Source organism: Micropterus dolomieu, linkage group LG09 (assembly GCF_021292245.1).
Source record: "Micropterus dolomieu isolate WLL.071019.BEF.003 ecotype Adirondacks linkage group LG09, ASM2129224v1, whole genome shotgun sequence".
Taxonomy (NCBI): Eukaryota; Metazoa; Chordata; class Actinopteri; order Centrarchiformes; family Centrarchidae; genus Micropterus; species Micropterus dolomieu.
Genome location: NC_060158.1, coordinates 27,557,918 through 27,574,519, shown reverse-complemented (window position 1 = coordinate 27,574,519; position 16,602 = coordinate 27,557,918). Strand labels below are relative to the sequence as shown.

The window sequence follows — 16,602 nt, the reverse complement described above, 5'->3', positions numbered from 1 at the left end:
TCTGCCTCCATCAAAGTGGACAAACCTGACATATACAACTACTTTTGAATCTCCGGGGAATGTATTTCTGACATCTGTGACTTTTTATGTCATTAAGACGACTCATTTTACTGTCGTTACTGTAAACCCATTACATCGGTGTGGCGAAGGGGAACTGCTGTCTCTACTTTAATAGCGGTTAGAAATGTGTTTTTTTGTTCAGGTTTTTCCTGTTTGGGGTTCTGTGTTTCTTCTGCCCTGCCTTGTTTATTCTCATGTTCAGTTTAGATCACTTTACCAGTTCTATCTCTTCTCCTGTTTTCTTATCTTAGTTCTTAGTCCTGCGTTTTAGTCCTGGGCCCTGTTTCAGAAAGCAGGTTCAACAAACTCTGAATATAAACCTGATCTCTGTGTTGTCGAACTCTGAGCTGTCAAACTCCGAGTTTTCCGTTTCAGAAAGGCCGATCAGAATAAGTTCAATCAACTGTGAGTATGTTGAGCCTGATGGAAGCGCGTGCATGGGGATGAAAAAAAGCCTCATCAATGGAGCTTCGATACTAAAATTCACCATGGCAACGGGTAAATAAAGGCAGAGCCTACATTTTATTCGAGTGGAGCTAGAAATGAATGCTGCCAACGCGGACCATGATTGGCTCTAAAACGCAGGAGTGGAGAATTGATACGTTAACAATATTACATTTTATACAGCGTTGCTCATTCATCATTTACCAGACTGGAATTTCCTTAATGAATGATAAAGAGCTGGAATTCTACAGCCTGTTATTCATTTTAAACAGCTACAGGCCTGTTTATTCAGCTGGAACCTGACGGGACTAAATGCCGGTGGCTCCTCATGGACCTGTGATTGTAAAGTGACAGTCCGACTCAGTAGGTATATTAATGATTTTTTTTGTAATGTAAAATGTGTCTAGGTTCAAACTGACTTAAATTTTAGACGTCTGTTTGTTACATTAATACAATCTTGCTCATTTCGTATTTTATGAAATGCTGTCAAAACACATTCAGACTATCAGCAGATAATCAAAAACTCACTTTTAAACTACATGAATTTGTTTCAGCTGCACCACAGTCATCCTCACTCAGAAATATTCACATCATATCCAGCTGATAACCACAATAGGAATGTTCAATCTGTGCGACTACAATATGAAAGGTTACTGTTCATTGGTCAGTTTTGTACAGATTACTTTAAACAGTGATTACTGCAGCGCTGTAGCGCACAGTAAGTTTTTTTGCCTTAATGTCCACAGAGTAACTGTGTTATAAAGAAGGACAGTGTAGCTTATAGATGTTATTCTGTTTAAGAGAAAGAAGAGAAATTTACGATGTCCAACTCTCTGTCCATACGTCGATGACAGATTGATCATAAAAGCGGTCGTGTTCAAGATCATGTTTGGGTAAAAAAAAAAAACGAATAGCCTATTTAACCGTGATTTCGATGTTTCTAAAGACGTAATTGCGTTCCAATATGTGCTTTAATATCGACAGTATAATAGAGGAAATGAAACGGTGTGTGAGACAGCCGCTTCAAGCTCCGCAGGATGGGAGGAATCAGAAAGAAACTCAGCATTAGTTGAAGTAAACCTCCTCTCGAGCAGGCTAGGTTCACAGCGTAAGTTGCCAGACCTGGAGTTTATCTGATCTTGCTCTCTGAAACCGAAAACCCAGAGTTTCCCTCATCTCGGGCTCAACTTACTCAGAGTTTTCACTAAACCTGCTTTCTGAAACAGGGCCCTGTCCCTAAGTTTATGTTTTAGTGTTTACTCCTGGTCTGTGTACTCTTATTATTTTGGTGTTGTCTGCTCTGTGTTCTGTTTTATCCTAGTCTTAGTCTGTTCCTTGTTAGGTTGTAGTTTATTTGTGTTGTTTAGTTTTCTGCTAAATGGTGGTTTGTGTTCTCTGTCTGGTGATTATGGTGGTTTATTTGACAGTGTTTAGTCTTGCGTGCTTGTTTCCTGTTGTGTTTAGTTTGTAGTTTCCAGTCTGCTTGTTTCATGTCCTGTTAAGTTTTCATTTATTGAGTGTTCAGTTTGTGTTTCTGCATTTTGGTCTGGTCCTTTCTGTTCTCCTTAATTGGTTTCACCTGCTTGCCCGTGTCTGTGTTCTGTCTAATGAATCATGTCCTCCACCTGGTCTTGGTCCCGCCCTGCTTGTTACCTGGTGCTTAAATGTTTGCTTGTTCTGTTCAGTCTCTGTTACATCCTCGTCGTATGTTTTTTTGGATTACCCTGCTCGTTTGGATTGTACATTTGTACATTGTTCTGTTTGTGGATTGGAAACGCAATGGATAAAAAAAAATCTTCAGGCTGCAGTCTCTGCCTGCTCTCTGTCGGCTCCCACACACACACACACACACACACACACACACACACACACAGCGGCAGCAGAGCGAGAGGCTGCGCCGTCATTGTGGAATACGGTGAGGGTTAAGTTAGCTCCAAACTACTGTAACGTTAGTTGATGACAGCTATGCTCGTTACTGAGTACTAAGTACGTGCAATAAAACCTTCGCAAGTAAAAAGACAATAGTTTATCAATTCACCTGACTGTAAGGTAACGTTAAACATGTAGAAATGGTTAATTTAATCATCTCCGTCCTCAATACATCCTGTATGTTTTATACAAACACAGCTACTGCTAGCTTGGCATTAGCCAAATGTTAAAAACAAGCTAGATAGAAAGCTGTCTGTCTGGAGCACAGACTGGTCTGTAGTCTTAAAAACTCAGCTGCTGGCTGAGACAAACCAGCTGCTCCTCCTTCTACCTGGTAACGTTACCTGCAGCCAGGAGAGAGGAGGAGGGACTGATGCAGACTGATGTTGTTCTTTCTAAACGTCACTCACTACTTGTGATGTCAGATAAAGTTATTGAGTTAATTTGCTGTTGTAAACATTAATGTTGCTGCTCTAGAAACAACATTTATCAGTATTTAAAATATTAAATTAAAAACAACCAGGCAGTTAAGTACACTTCAATATGTTTATTTATTTATGTTTAAGTGATATGTCCTCAATATATAACGTTATCGCACATTTAATATTTTCCTCATACCGTGCAGGCCTACCTCATGCCCGTTGGGTCTGGTTTTACCAAATAACCATCACTATCAGAAGATTCGGAATGAGAAGGAGCTTTATTGCCAAGTAGTGTTTTACACATGAGGAATTTGTTTTGGTGATAAGGTGCTACACGCAGACAAACATACAGTAGACATAAATAAATGTAGAAATATATAAATATGGAATAGACAATGCAAGTTATATAAGAATATTAGAGAATAGAGAAAAAAAAAAACACTATTTGCAGAACATGTGCATTATTCTGTTTGTGTATTGCAGACGTATTGCAACGAAATATATAAATTGACAATATAAAAATATACAACAAGGATTTAACAGTTAACAACAAATGTGTGCAATATGTCAGGTTAGTGCATGATATGAAATGAAAGTGTTTACATGTGCAGAGACATACAGTATGTATTATTCGCAATGGCGGAGTTTCAGTGGGGGTCCCGGGCCTTGTTGATGAGGCTAGCTGCAGATGGGAAGAAGCTGTTTTTGTGGCGAGAGGTTTTGGTCCTGATGGACCGCAGCCCCCGGTTCAGCTCATTTGCCAGGTGAGTCGTTAATGGAGTGGGGGACTTTGGGTTTATAGTTTGTGATCTGACCCCCTCCAGACAGAAGTGGCGTCGTTTGCAGAGAACTGGTTCTTTAGTCTCTCTGAGTGCAGTCGTTTAGCTTCTCGCACCTCCCTGCTAAACCTGTACTCACTTTTGTGAGATACTGTAGGTTAATGACCTCAGATCTTGAACACAGCTGCTGCTTCTGTTCCTGTGGTTTAACTTGTAGTTACATGTTTTGAGTGTGTAGGTCAGGTGAAATACAGTCTATATAAGGCTTTATCCAGGCCTATCAATCATGGCATTGACCAATCTTGCTTCAAAAGGTTGGCTGTAAACCGGAGCCCCCTCCTTATTATTGGCATTCTATATTGTTCTTAAATGATCTAAAAGGACTTGTATCATCCATTTTAGCAATACCATATTGGTAAGGTCGTGTGTGCTTTGAAAGTGCAACCTGTACTCAAACACAGTGTTGACTGATCTTGTAGTGAGTGTTGCGTGTATGTAGCTTACAGAGTCCTTGCCCACGGAGTGAACAGAATGTAACAAGCTCTGCTGGCGAGATGATGCCAACCTTTGCTCACAACACACCATCCAACTTAGTAGACACTTAAAGGATAGACCAGACACTTTCAGCTCCTGATTATACAGTTTTATAGCGCCAGTGTTTTAAATGACTTTTTTAATATAAAATATATATATATATATATCTCATAGTTCCAGCATGTTAATTCCCTTTGAAACCAGAAATAATTGTTTTTACATTGCTGTTTGCTTACAGGTTAAACAAAACAGTCACTGTTGGTTTCTTTTAACCATGATCGTTGTCATAATCTGACCAAAGAATCTTTAGTTGCCTAAACTTTATTATGTAAAATCCTCATGTGAATCATATTACTAGTCATACTGGTTGTACAAGAAGGCAAAACGACTTTGTTGATTATTAGAGATAAGGTCTTTTGTCCTTCAAAATTAATTTCATGGTATGCATGTAAGTACATGAAATATTTTACCAACCTGCTGTGGAACAGGAAGAATGCAGCTGGGGAAACCCAGCCCATTGTGAGACAGTATGACCTCTGTTCCCTCTGTTCTATCACTCTGCATTTAATATTAGACATTAAAAATACTGGGCTGTGCTGGCTGAGAAAGGTCCTTTGAGACAGAGAACTGTCAAATATTTTCTTTTCCTCTCCATGGAGGCATGATTTCATATAACCTTCTCAACTACAGTGTAATCCCACCTCATCTCATCTACAGAATGCCCGGGCTATAACTTTAGCTGTATTTAAAACTAATTCATATTTCAGTATCTGAAATCCTCCATCTAGCATTTGGTTAAGCCTCAAATTGAATATAGGAGGGGTACTTACACATGGGGATTTGTATAATACTCTGATATTTAAAGTTTTTGGAAGGTAGGAAGAAATTGGTGTTCCTATACAGAATTACAAGCAGCGTGTGCAAATGATATATATCCTGTATCAGGTCAGAGGCTCTTGAACGCCTACTCAAGAATTCAATGTTGAAAACTATATATTGTCTGATATGTACTTCAGACCCTACCAATAAAGGTTAACAGAATTCAATGAATGGGACAAAATGTTATCAAGATAAACCCCGCAGGGTTTGTCTCAAGACTTTGCAATTAGCCAAGGAAAAGGGGGGATGGGGTCTGCCTTCTCTTAGAGATTATTATGTTGCAGCACAAATGAGAGCTATGATGGTGTAACCCATCATATGATGCTCAATGGTAAAACATTTGGAGAGGCAATACCTCCTATTCCCATATAGACAATCTTAGCTGGCAATGACCTACATAGTTATATAAATACTATTGATAACACATGGGTGAAATGGACCCTTAAAATATGCAAAACTAATATAAAAGACTATAAGCTAAAGAAAGATACTGACTCAGATTTCATACCGAATAATGTGGATACTAGATTAGACAGCAAATAACAATTCTGTGCAACTTAATAAAGGAAGCAGCACCGCTCAGTTTCAACATGCTTAAAAAAAAATTGTTATTAGAAAACACTATGTGCAGTTATGGCATCATGTTAATATGAAGATGAAAAATGTAACCAAGGCAAAAAAGCATATAATTCAGACACTGGTGGTAGAATCATTCCATGCACATATAAAGGGTATGTTAAATCATTCAATTTCATGTATTAAAACAAAATGGGAGAAGGATCGAGGGATAAATATATCTGAAGAAGTATGGAGAACAATATGGAGATATGATATTAATGGAAGTGTACCAGTTCACAGAAATGGAGGGCCTCACAGGGTACTGCAGCTGATATTGAAGATACTGCAGCCAGTATCTTCAACTATCATAGTTTTCGTGCATTTGGTAAATTTACTTTTTTTGGCCCACAACACAAGGAACAGCTTGAGCAGAGGGGGAGGGAGTTGAGATAGATTGGGCCAGCCCAATGTCAGTATAGGCTTATGCTTTATGAGCCGATCATTGGCCCATTTTTAAAGATTTTGCTAGGGACAATTCAGAAGTCGTGGACAAGCCCTGAAGCTGTGAGCAATGCTCTCTCTCTCTCTCTTTAACGCAGGAAGGCTGAGTAACGGTGGGGGGTCACTTTACGACAACTTCAAACTAAATGTAGCAATATTATAGCGAGTAGCCTCCGTTCTTTGAAGAACTGCGAGACAGGCTGCATCATGAAGATTATTGCATATTAACATGGAAAATATTTTTGTTGTTGTTGAGTTGCATTCGGGGCTACAGTCAAAACATGACCTGGCGACGCCGATGGTAACAGAATTTCCACAGAATGCATCTCTGACACTGCGTACGCACATGACACATTAATGTCCGTCACATATCTCAAAACGGTACCCTTGAGACAAAAAAAACATACAAAATAAAAATTAGAATAAAACCCATGTACAATCTTTACACCTTAGTCATTGACTTGTAAAAATAAAATCCCGCCTATGGGGTTACATAGTTAACCCAGTTTTCCCATGATAAAGCAAATTGTTCAAAATGATTACTATCAAAGTGTGATTTGATAGTAATAAGTAAGTAATAATTCTGGTTGTAGAAGCTTGATAACTGATATTTTGTTACCCCCTACTCCTGAAGGAGTAAAGGAGAGCCGTGGCCACTGCCAGGCAGAGGAGGAGGTGTGTGACAGCGAAACAGAGGGACAAAGTGACAGGGCTCGAGGGACAGAGAGCAGGAGGAGAGTGGAGGTGAAGTGGTTGGTAAGCATGGAGTAGCTCAATCTGTAGGGAGGGAGCAGAGAAGGAGGGTCATTTACACTGGGGACATGTACCCACCACTTTTTGAAAGCATTTGTTAAAAATGTTCTGAAAAATAGTTTGCACTAATGTTCATTAACAAATATAAATGCGATGAGAAAGGTTTATTTGCACAATAAGCCTGCAATGCAATGTAAATATAGAATAAATGTCTATGTCTAATATTTAAAAAAGTAACTTAAGTTAAGAAAAATAATAAGCTACTGATAACTGCATTACATTCTATTATTATTATATTCTAAATTGTCACCTGCCACCTAAATTTTGTCCTTCCCTTTATAAAAATAAAGACATTTCCACCATAAATTGGTGCAGAAAATGTCTCCAGAATTTAGGAAATGTTTAATGCTCAAAATCTTCTGGGTGAGGACGCCCAGTCCCCCCAATCGAACATTTCATCAATAATTATTTTCTAACTGAATTCAAAATGAATTAAGCTAATTTATCATTAAGGTGAAAAGGTGCCATATGCACTTTAAAAAAGACTTTAGGCTACTTCAGGCATGCCTGCATGTAGACTCAGCTGGGATTAAATTAAATTTGAACAGTTGATCTACAGGAGAAACTTATCTGACAGCCTTACTGCAATATATATATATATATATATATATATATATATATATATATATATTGAATTGTCACCTCAGGCATTTCCTCAATAGATTGGTGCAAATAAATTGCAGGAATTGCAGGAAATTAAGTGTTTAAAGCCCAAATTTTTCAAGGGAGGGACCCCTACGCTATATATATCATTTACTGTTGCTTTATAGACGTACTTTGGGTAGGCAGCAACGAGGGTGGGTGGTGACAACAGGAAAGATTTCTGGGCTGGGCTAAGCCCCCTATGTTTCAAGAGCCTGGAAACACCCCTGTTAGATACTGACTGTCACTAAAAAAATTTTCTTTCCAGTATTTGAAGATTTCTTGGCCTGGGTAATGAAACCTCTTACTATTATCCATTGTTTATGTATAGTAGTAGTCCATAAATGTGCTTAATGTCCCGTTCACAGAAACAGAACAACGCTGCTGAGAGTAATTAAAAAAGCTACCAAGGGATTTTTAAGATTTTAATAGTTTTTATGAGTGCTTAATGGATCCCTGACTTAAAGATGATACAGGTTGTTAGGGGAGAGTCATCTGCTGGGACTCCTATATGACTCCCAAGAATGAACATCCTTAATTTATTTTGTGATTTGCAGGTCAAAAGTCATCTCAACATTTTAGGTAAATCTGGGCTAAATTTAGTTGACATTTAGGTTTTTTAGATGTCTAGGTTATCTCTTAAGGTCAGTATGCTTCTAACAAAATAGTCCTTGTGAATTATTGTCAAGCCGTGTCTAAAGGCAAAGTGAACAGTAGAGACCGATATGGGACTGTTAAGATCGAAAACGATTTTGATATTTGAGAATTTTTAAACCATATATCAGCTGATATTCTCTCTCCCCCCCCCCCCTTCTTTTCAGAAACATAACATAAACTAAATTATACCTAGCATCTGTTAAATGTAGTTATAAATGATCACAAAGATAACATGACATAATGCAGTTTAAAAGAGCTGATTATGTCAGCTGATTTGCTATGTGTTGTGGTGGATTTGTTCCAAACAGTGTGTTGCCAACAGGGGAGCTGCAGAGTGCCCTCTGGTGGACAAACTATGCAACAACAACACTCATAACATGATTGAAGGATCCATTTCTTTTTTGTCATTTATTAACTGTTATAAACACAGATACCTATTGATCTGCAATTAGCTCATATTGGCGGATAATATCGGCACTGCTAGTCGGCCTCTTGTGAACAGGACAGAGCAAACTGAGAAGAGTTCCATTTTTGGTGTAAGTGAAAATTGAGTAAATGAAGAGTTAATTCTACTCTGATAGAGTCAAATCCATTATATTTGACTCTCAGTCAATCAGAGTGTAAAAGTGTCACTAAATCAAATCTGTAAGTGTAACTGTATAAATATTAACTCTGAACTACAGGCCTGCACGGGCCTCAAATCTAGGCCTTAGCCCGGCCCGTGTCCGACAGCTTATCAGAATTCTCAGCACACTCATTAAGCACTGCGTGTTGCGTGACGCAGCATCAAACAGACATGGTGGGGCGCAAGCCATAGGATATAAAGGGTTTCATTTTGCAGTGGTGCTGTTGTCACGACCTCTGAAAGGCCCAATACACCTTGACTTAGCAAACTTAATTTTCCATGTATTTTTATTAGGAATATGGAAGAGCTGTGTTCACACCTTTAAAATGTTATGGGGCTAACACTAGTTAAAAAACGATCCTCCGAGAGTTAAAGTAACACTCTGTGGTGTGGAACCATATAGACACTTTAAAAGTGTTAAAATCATCTCTGACAGAAGTGATTTGGGTGTGCCGATTTTACTGTGTACCCTTTCTGAATGGGCACACTCAAATGAAGGGTGAAAAGCCTGCTGCTACTGCTTTCTTCTGACTGCATCACGCTGTTTCACCAACTCTCTCCAAGCACTCTGTCTTTTTGCATGTCTTTTTAGTATTGTTGTTTAATCAACCCTTTGTCCTAGATATTACATTTTGTATATTACTAATTTGCAGCAAAAATGTTGTAACATATTTCTGCTTCAGGTACCTTGAACAAATTGTTCATACTGAACATATTTTCAAAATGTTAAATGAGAACGTATTTCATTTGTTTTCCTTACAATATCCACTCAGATTAACTATATAGTGTGATTAACATTTTATGGTTATGTGCGTGTGAGATATGGAAAAAGTCAGCACAGACTTGAAGCATGACCAGACCCAGTTCTATCAGGAAGCAAAAGTATGCATTGCACAGTCAGTTTAATATTTGTCACCTTCAGTTGCGCTCTGAATAATAAATATAATAAACAACAAAGAATAATTAAAAATAATTACTGAATTAATTTATTAAATAACACACAGTTTGTGCATTAGTTGTATGTGCATTACGGTCATATTAGCCCTATATCATGGCATTCCTCTGGGAACTGGAGTTTGAGGGTACAGGTGCCCTTCTGACTCATAATGCACACTGTACTACTGCTTTTTACAGGTTAGTGGGGATACATAGCCTCTCAAAACCAACATGAAATAGAATGTAGCAATCTTCCCCCAGAGCATAATGTTGCTTTGTTGTCACAGTTGTGTTATTAAATTATGTTAACAATGAGTAAATCAGATCACCTGTTTGATATGTACTGGGTGGCTAAGCATGGTTAGCTAGCAAATAAACTCACTGACAGAAACATTCTTGATAATATTTTTGCACAATGTTTAGTATATGTGAACTGACCTAGTCATATTTTTTTGTAAATACAGTGAGTGATCAAGTGGCTTGTGAAGCTAAGGTTTTAATGTTATCCTAATCCCCTTCAGAGGCCGAAAAAAGTTGATGCCCCGCCCACCAATCATCAACAACACTGGAGGAGCAACAAATAAAAAAGCCCAGTTGAATTCGGTTGACATAAAAGAAATGATTCAGGTGAGCACACAGCCTGACGGCCGCCGAGCTCCGACCGGCAAATCGGGCTAAAATCATGTAGTTTGAACTAGGCTTTACAGCAAAATCATATTTAGACTAAGGACAGGTGATTCAGTAGAAACAGAAAAAAGAGGGCGCAAAGTTCTGTCTGATCGGTGTATCAGTCATTTTGTTGTTGAACTGGGCCTGAGCCCGACACAGGATGCTTGTACTTATGTACGTGTCAATATTTAACCAAACTTAAAATTAACTTAGAGCTGGGCAATAAAACAATAATGATAATTATTGCAATATAATTTCCCTCAAGAACAATATAATAAATATGCAATAAATGTTAATTCACCACAAACAAATTAGCACTTTTGATATTAGAATATTCATTTTGTTGAGGAAAAGGTACAAAAAAAATATTTTACTCATGCATATTTGTTGATTTTATCATGATTGTTTGGTATGTTCTACCTCAGATTTGTGAAGTGATCCACTATTTGGCAAGGGATTGGGATGTTGACTATAAAGAATAGTTTAACACCACAATTAACCATTTGGTTTGTTCAGCTTTCACTCAGGAGCAAAAATCAGCCTTTAAACTTGAAAGAAATAATTGACATTTATCCTGATAATTATCGATAGATATGAAATTTATTATCATGATATCATTTTTGGCTGTATCGCCCAGCCCTAACTTAACCAATCTTTCCTCCAAGCAGTATTCAACATGAGAACCCTGGTGTCTATAGTCAAAGTCCTTAGCTTTGTACACTCACCATCCATCCTGACCACCTCCCTTCTTCTCCCATGTGATACCAGGACAGACAGCATCCTTTACTTGAAAAACTGTTGCCAGTAAACATTCCAGGCAGCAAGCACACTGAGGCCTTGGCCATTGTTTCAACAGTATTTTCATGACTATGTTTCAGTGTGAAGCAACCAGTACGTATGTGTTAACTTAACATCTAAAAATCTTTGGCCTGTCTTAACCTAAACATCTAGATAACCAATAAATCAATGCTTACTAAGGGCTGATGCTGAAGTTGTAGTTCAACCCGATTATCTGACTGGATGAAGCAAAAATTTCAAATCGCCGGCATGACCATCAAGGTGGCATTATTTATTTGTACTCTTCTTCGTGTGGAGAAAATTGACATGACAACCTGAAGAAAGAAGCTCTAAGAATTTTTAGACTAGAAAGTCAATATTTCCCCCTACCAACTACTTTTTCAATATTCCTATTCTACAATACATTATTAGACAACCTAATATTTAAGCTGCGCTAATCAACATTTTTATTTTATCAATGGTACATTGTAAAATGAAAAGTATTGCTTCTAGTGACAAACACACAGAGAATTATCACATCATTCTATAGTTACCCGCAGAGCGGTTTCTACCTGCATCAGAATTGCCTGCAATCAGATTGTTTGTGCTTTTCCTGGCAAGGAAGGCGCAATCAAAGAACCATTAGCCTGCTGGGGAGAAGCCTTTACTGTCGCTCTGCTCTGATTTTTTAGCAGGATGAATTACAAGGCAAGACTGGGAGGGCTGACATCCTACCTCCAAAGCCTCACAGCAAAGCTCCTATTACAGGTTAGACAGTGAAAGGTCAGATCACCTCACCTGTGACAATGAGGGACTACATGCTGTGTTTCAACTAAAAGGCTAAATATCAGGTGACTGTCTGTGACTCCACTGTTTCTGTGTTTACTGGGTGGGGGGTGCATAAAGACACTGGGTTACAGCATTTAAGGAAGACAACTGATACGTTTTGTGTTATATTAAGGTTCAAAAATGTTGGAAAAAAAGGGACAAATTAACTACTTTAAAGCTGCACTAATCAATCATTTTAAATTAACAACGGGCCAAATTGCTGTGTAATTTGACTCATTACTCTCTCACGGTGACAAACCCACAAGAATTATCAGTCAGCTCTGCAGTTTCCGTCAGCTCTATGGAGCTTTTTAGCATGTTCGGACTCACTGTTTTGATTTAACCAATCGCTTTTTTTCCTTCAGTCTCACCAGCAGCTCACTGTTTTTGTGTGAAAAAGCTCCTATAAAACCACTGGTTTCAGCATAACCAGGCCCATCCCAAAACAGCAGACGCACAAACTTAGCGACAAGCTGGTAAGCACAGCAAAAGAGCATAATATTTTTCTCAAGAGAGCAAACAGCTAAAAGTGGAGTTACTACTGACCAATATACCAATCCCAATATATTATATGAATAAGACTCCAAATGAAGGCTTATGTTACTCCGTCTGTGCCAGATGCTTATTGTGACTGTTAGCACATTTGCCATGACAACTTTATATGATCATACTGTCACTTTTGTGTTTGCAGTTTGTTCTGCTGCCCTCAAGTTCCCAAAATTTTTTTTAAAAAGCAACAGTAAACCCCAGCAGATAGTTTCTATATATACAGTCAACCTAACGTTATTGAAAATCATCTGGAGAGCTTCTGAATTAAATAAAAATCCAAATTCCTTGGGGGGAAAAGCTATGGCTCTGTTAATATGTAAGATTTACCATGTAAGTAGTTGATAAACAACCCTAACCAGAAAAGCAGCTGGTGGTGGCCGCATTTGACATAATCAATGTATTCAGTGGTCAGAGACCACGATGTCTCCAATCAGACCATTGCTGGCCTCATTAAAATACCTCCAGGTGCATTGTTTAACCTATTATCTTTTCTTGTTAAGTGCAGACAACCTCATGCAGCTTGCTGTGGAAACATCAACACTACTATGATTTTTATTAACGTAAGTGAAATGGGTTTTTTTCAGACTACTGATTCATTTTAATCCAAAGCTCCTAATAACTCATGATTTGAGCCAAACTCTTCACTATGACCATTTTCATGTAAAAATGAAAAACAACAAGGAATAAATAAATAATATTGAATAAATGAGACTACTTTGATTCAAACAAAGATTAAGCTTGGGTATCAATATTTGTGCCTATCTTCTGGGAAGATAAACATTTCTGGACCCTGTTTTTTATTTAGCAAACGGCTAAATGCATCCGTTTTACATAAAAATACTCTGTTTAAATAGAATACAGCCTAGAGTTATAAACGCTTTCAGAATTCAGATATCTGATCAAAAAATAAGTAAAGAAACCTATGAATCTGACCGAGCATTTGACCTTCACCTGCAAACCAGCAATCAGTCAATTCTAAAGCGGCATCATAAAGGGGCCCTGAATTCTGGCAAATATCCTTCATCTTATATTCTACGTCATTCTGCCTATTGACATAAAATACACCTGCAACTATTTTGATAATTGATTTATCATAAGCAAAAATGACAAATTCTCTAGTTCCAGTTCAGTTGGGAGGATTAGCTGCTTTTCCTGGTTATGTATATGTTGCAAATCAAATCTCTCTGGGTTTCGGGCAGTTTGTCAGACAAAATAAAACGTCTGATAGATATTTTCTAGACCATACAACTAACTCATTTCCAAGCAACTTCCTTGTATATGTAAACCTACTTGGCAACAAAGGGGATTCTGGTTATGATTCATCAAAAGTAATTGTTAGTTGCAGTCTTCAGTTATCAATTCCAACAATTCTACTATGAACATGCTTTTGTACAAACTGTATCATACAGGTGCTTGCTTTTGTCAAGATTTAACCTCTTCAGATCAGCTAAAGACCATCCAGAGACGCACATTACAGTTTCTTCTAAGGATCAGCACTGACTAAATATTTAGTAAACAAGCTTAGTAATATAGCATTCAAATTCAAACCTGATTTCTTTTTAGTTTAGAGAGGTTTGGAGTATTATTTAAATACTATTTCAGATTTATTATGCACCCAAGATCTTCCTCTTTGTGTTGGTTCATTTTGTAAAAGTAAAAAGAGTTTAATGAAATCTTACGTAAAGAGGTTAAAAAATAGAAACACCAAAGCATAGTTTACATTTTGTATGACCTTGTCCTTTGCAAATGCCTTCATCATTTCAAATGTTTAAGCTTTTAGTATTGGTCCCTCAGCTATTCCAGCAATGTTCTCCTATCAGAGTAAAACGCTTGAGTACATAAGAAAAATGAGGTAGTCTATTTCTAAAAGTTATTATAGCCTTTGTCGGTCGGTATATTGACACTCTGTCTGTCCACTAACACATCAAAGTGTCAAGGGGCTAGAGTTTGTCTGAAGGCTTTCTCTAGCATATACAAATGAGACAGGACTCCATAACTGTTGCGGGGTTTACCTCGTCCTTCAGGAGTCTGGTTGCCGCCTCGAGGATGTGACAGGCTGAGACCATATGAATCAACTAACACCTTCTGACCGGGGTGCACCTGAGGGCTGCAGGGACAGCAGGGATACACCGAGAATCCCTGGAGGATCCACATGTTGCCTCAAATGTGGGAAAACCTCCCTGCCTTAACACAACTATTTAATCGCCGCATGCATTTGATTTATTTAAAGCCCTGCCATCAAATGACAGACATGGATTTGCAAATACAGCCGTCATTTTTTCAGACCTGGGCAAACAACAGCAAGTAGCCTAACCTAACAATTGCCTTCCCAAACAGACGTAATGTTATCAGCGTTTCCAGTTCAATAAACTGTGGCCCCCGATACGCCTCATAAATGGAAAGAACGTCACGCAAAACTCAATGTCATCCTTCAGCTATTTAATATATCCAGCTTCACTGGGAAGCAATAGTTACACTTGTTATAAAATAACACGCAGTTTCTGAATCTATGGGAGCAAAATAATTTTTCGGCACCCACCAAACACACCCAGCGGCAATTTTTTAAATAGCATTTTAACTTTAATAAATGATTCGCACTGGTTGCTACCGCCCTCCGCGGTGCATTCCAATGGAAAAAGATGGCAAGAAACTGCAGGCGAGGCTGAAATAAAGTTGTCATTTCCCAAAAAATAAACAACCTATTGTGGGTTCTTTGTAGGCCGAATTAATGCCCGGCTTTAAACACTTTCAATACTAATTTGGTAATATTTTATATGTTGTGTCGCGCCGGTAATAACCAAAGAAACATTACATTTATGTTTTTGAAATGGCGTCTGGCAGGTCGTTCCCTGTGAAAACATCACGCATCAGCCTACCTGAGCTGCCGACAGCAAATACAATCACATTGTTGTCTAATTGTGAAGAAAAAACAGACCGCAAAATGACAAGCACAAGCACACATTTATAATCACTATCAATATCTAAATTACAGAGCAGCTTTATAAAAAAATCAACTGCTCCATGCAGCAACTAATAAAGGCAGCGACCACAGCAGAGGACAGACAGCACACACATAATCCAGCAGACAGGCACAGGAGCAACAGGCGACACAAGTCTCCTCACCTGCAGACACAGTCATCAGCTGCTGAAGTGAAAGCGTTCATATCACATGAAGCAGTTCAATCAGGCTGTGAGGGCAGCCTGCCTGCTGTAGTATCCGCTCACTGCTGTCGGCTGCGAGTCGCAGTGTGAATTCGCATCTTTACCTTTCAGTATAAACCACCGCACAGGAGTGAATGGGGAGAAAGGGAGGGGTTCTCTGCGTGAAGTCACCCGGCAGAGAAGACAACACCACTTCCGGTTTCAACTTTCAGTATAAAACCTCGTGCAAGTTAGTGTTTCTCATATGTAGATATAGGGCCTCTATACATAGCCTATATAACTCCTGTATAATGTAAAAGACGGACTTCTTATGAAGGGAGAATTAACTGAAGACAAATACAAATGTATTTAGGTTTTGTTCTCTGGATGATTGAAACTGAACTGGATCTGGGCCATGTTTGTCAAAATTCCCAAATTGAATTGTTTTAATTTATCCCCATATGCTGGGCTGGATTAACCTGCTCACCCTGGAGGCCCCGGAGGAAAAATAATGGCGAGTCGATATTCTTCCACCTCTGTGCATCTGCGCATTGTGTAGGCCTACTGTACGTAGCCTGTTGCCTTCAAGCCCATATTAGCCCACTATAAGTACAGGGCATACAGCCCAAGTCAAACAAAAAATACCAGTGCTTTCCACAATCATTACAAATCTGTTTAATCTTAGTCACATAACCGATTTAGGTTAGGTTTAGGGCAACATCATGGTTTGGGGTAAACTGACTTCTTTGTTAAGGTTATGGAACGTGTATGCTCATGGTTAAAAGACACCAAGCCTGACTATTAGTTGGAAACAGGAATGTCCAACCTTTTGTTGACTAATCCATCCACGCTGACCTCC

At 38.5% G+C, this 16,602-nt stretch overlaps 1 protein-coding gene and 1 long non-coding RNA gene across 5 annotated transcripts in view; one reads left to right on the top strand and one right to left on the bottom strand.

Moving 5' to 3' along the window:
- The window catches only part of lrrc3b (leucine rich repeat containing 3B), a 43,884-nt gene that overhangs the window by 9,770 nt on the left and 17,512 nt on the right, over nt 1-16,602 (bottom strand). The window contains exon 1 of one of the 2 annotated variants that reach the window (XM_046059675.1): nt 15,726-15,893. The exons of the other annotated variant lie outside the window; for it this stretch is intronic. The gene's annotated coding sequence lies outside the window, so the exon portion shown is untranslated. Of the gene's footprint in view, nt 1-15,725; nt 15,894-16,602 lie in introns of those variants that run through there. 2 annotated transcript variants of the gene reach the window in all.
- Nucleotides 10,318-15,067, top strand: LOC123977141. 3 transcript variants are annotated; one of them, XR_006826536.1, is made up of 5 exons: nt 10,318-10,406; nt 11,918-12,076; nt 12,419-12,529; nt 13,103-13,162; nt 14,627-15,067. It is a non-coding gene; the product is annotated as an uncharacterized LOC123977141 (long non-coding RNA). The 3 variants fall into 3 exon arrangements; XR_006826537.1 differs by lacking the exon at nt 12,419-12,529 and having other exon boundaries at nt 13,108-13,162; XR_006826535.1 differs by having other exon boundaries at nt 11,918-12,529.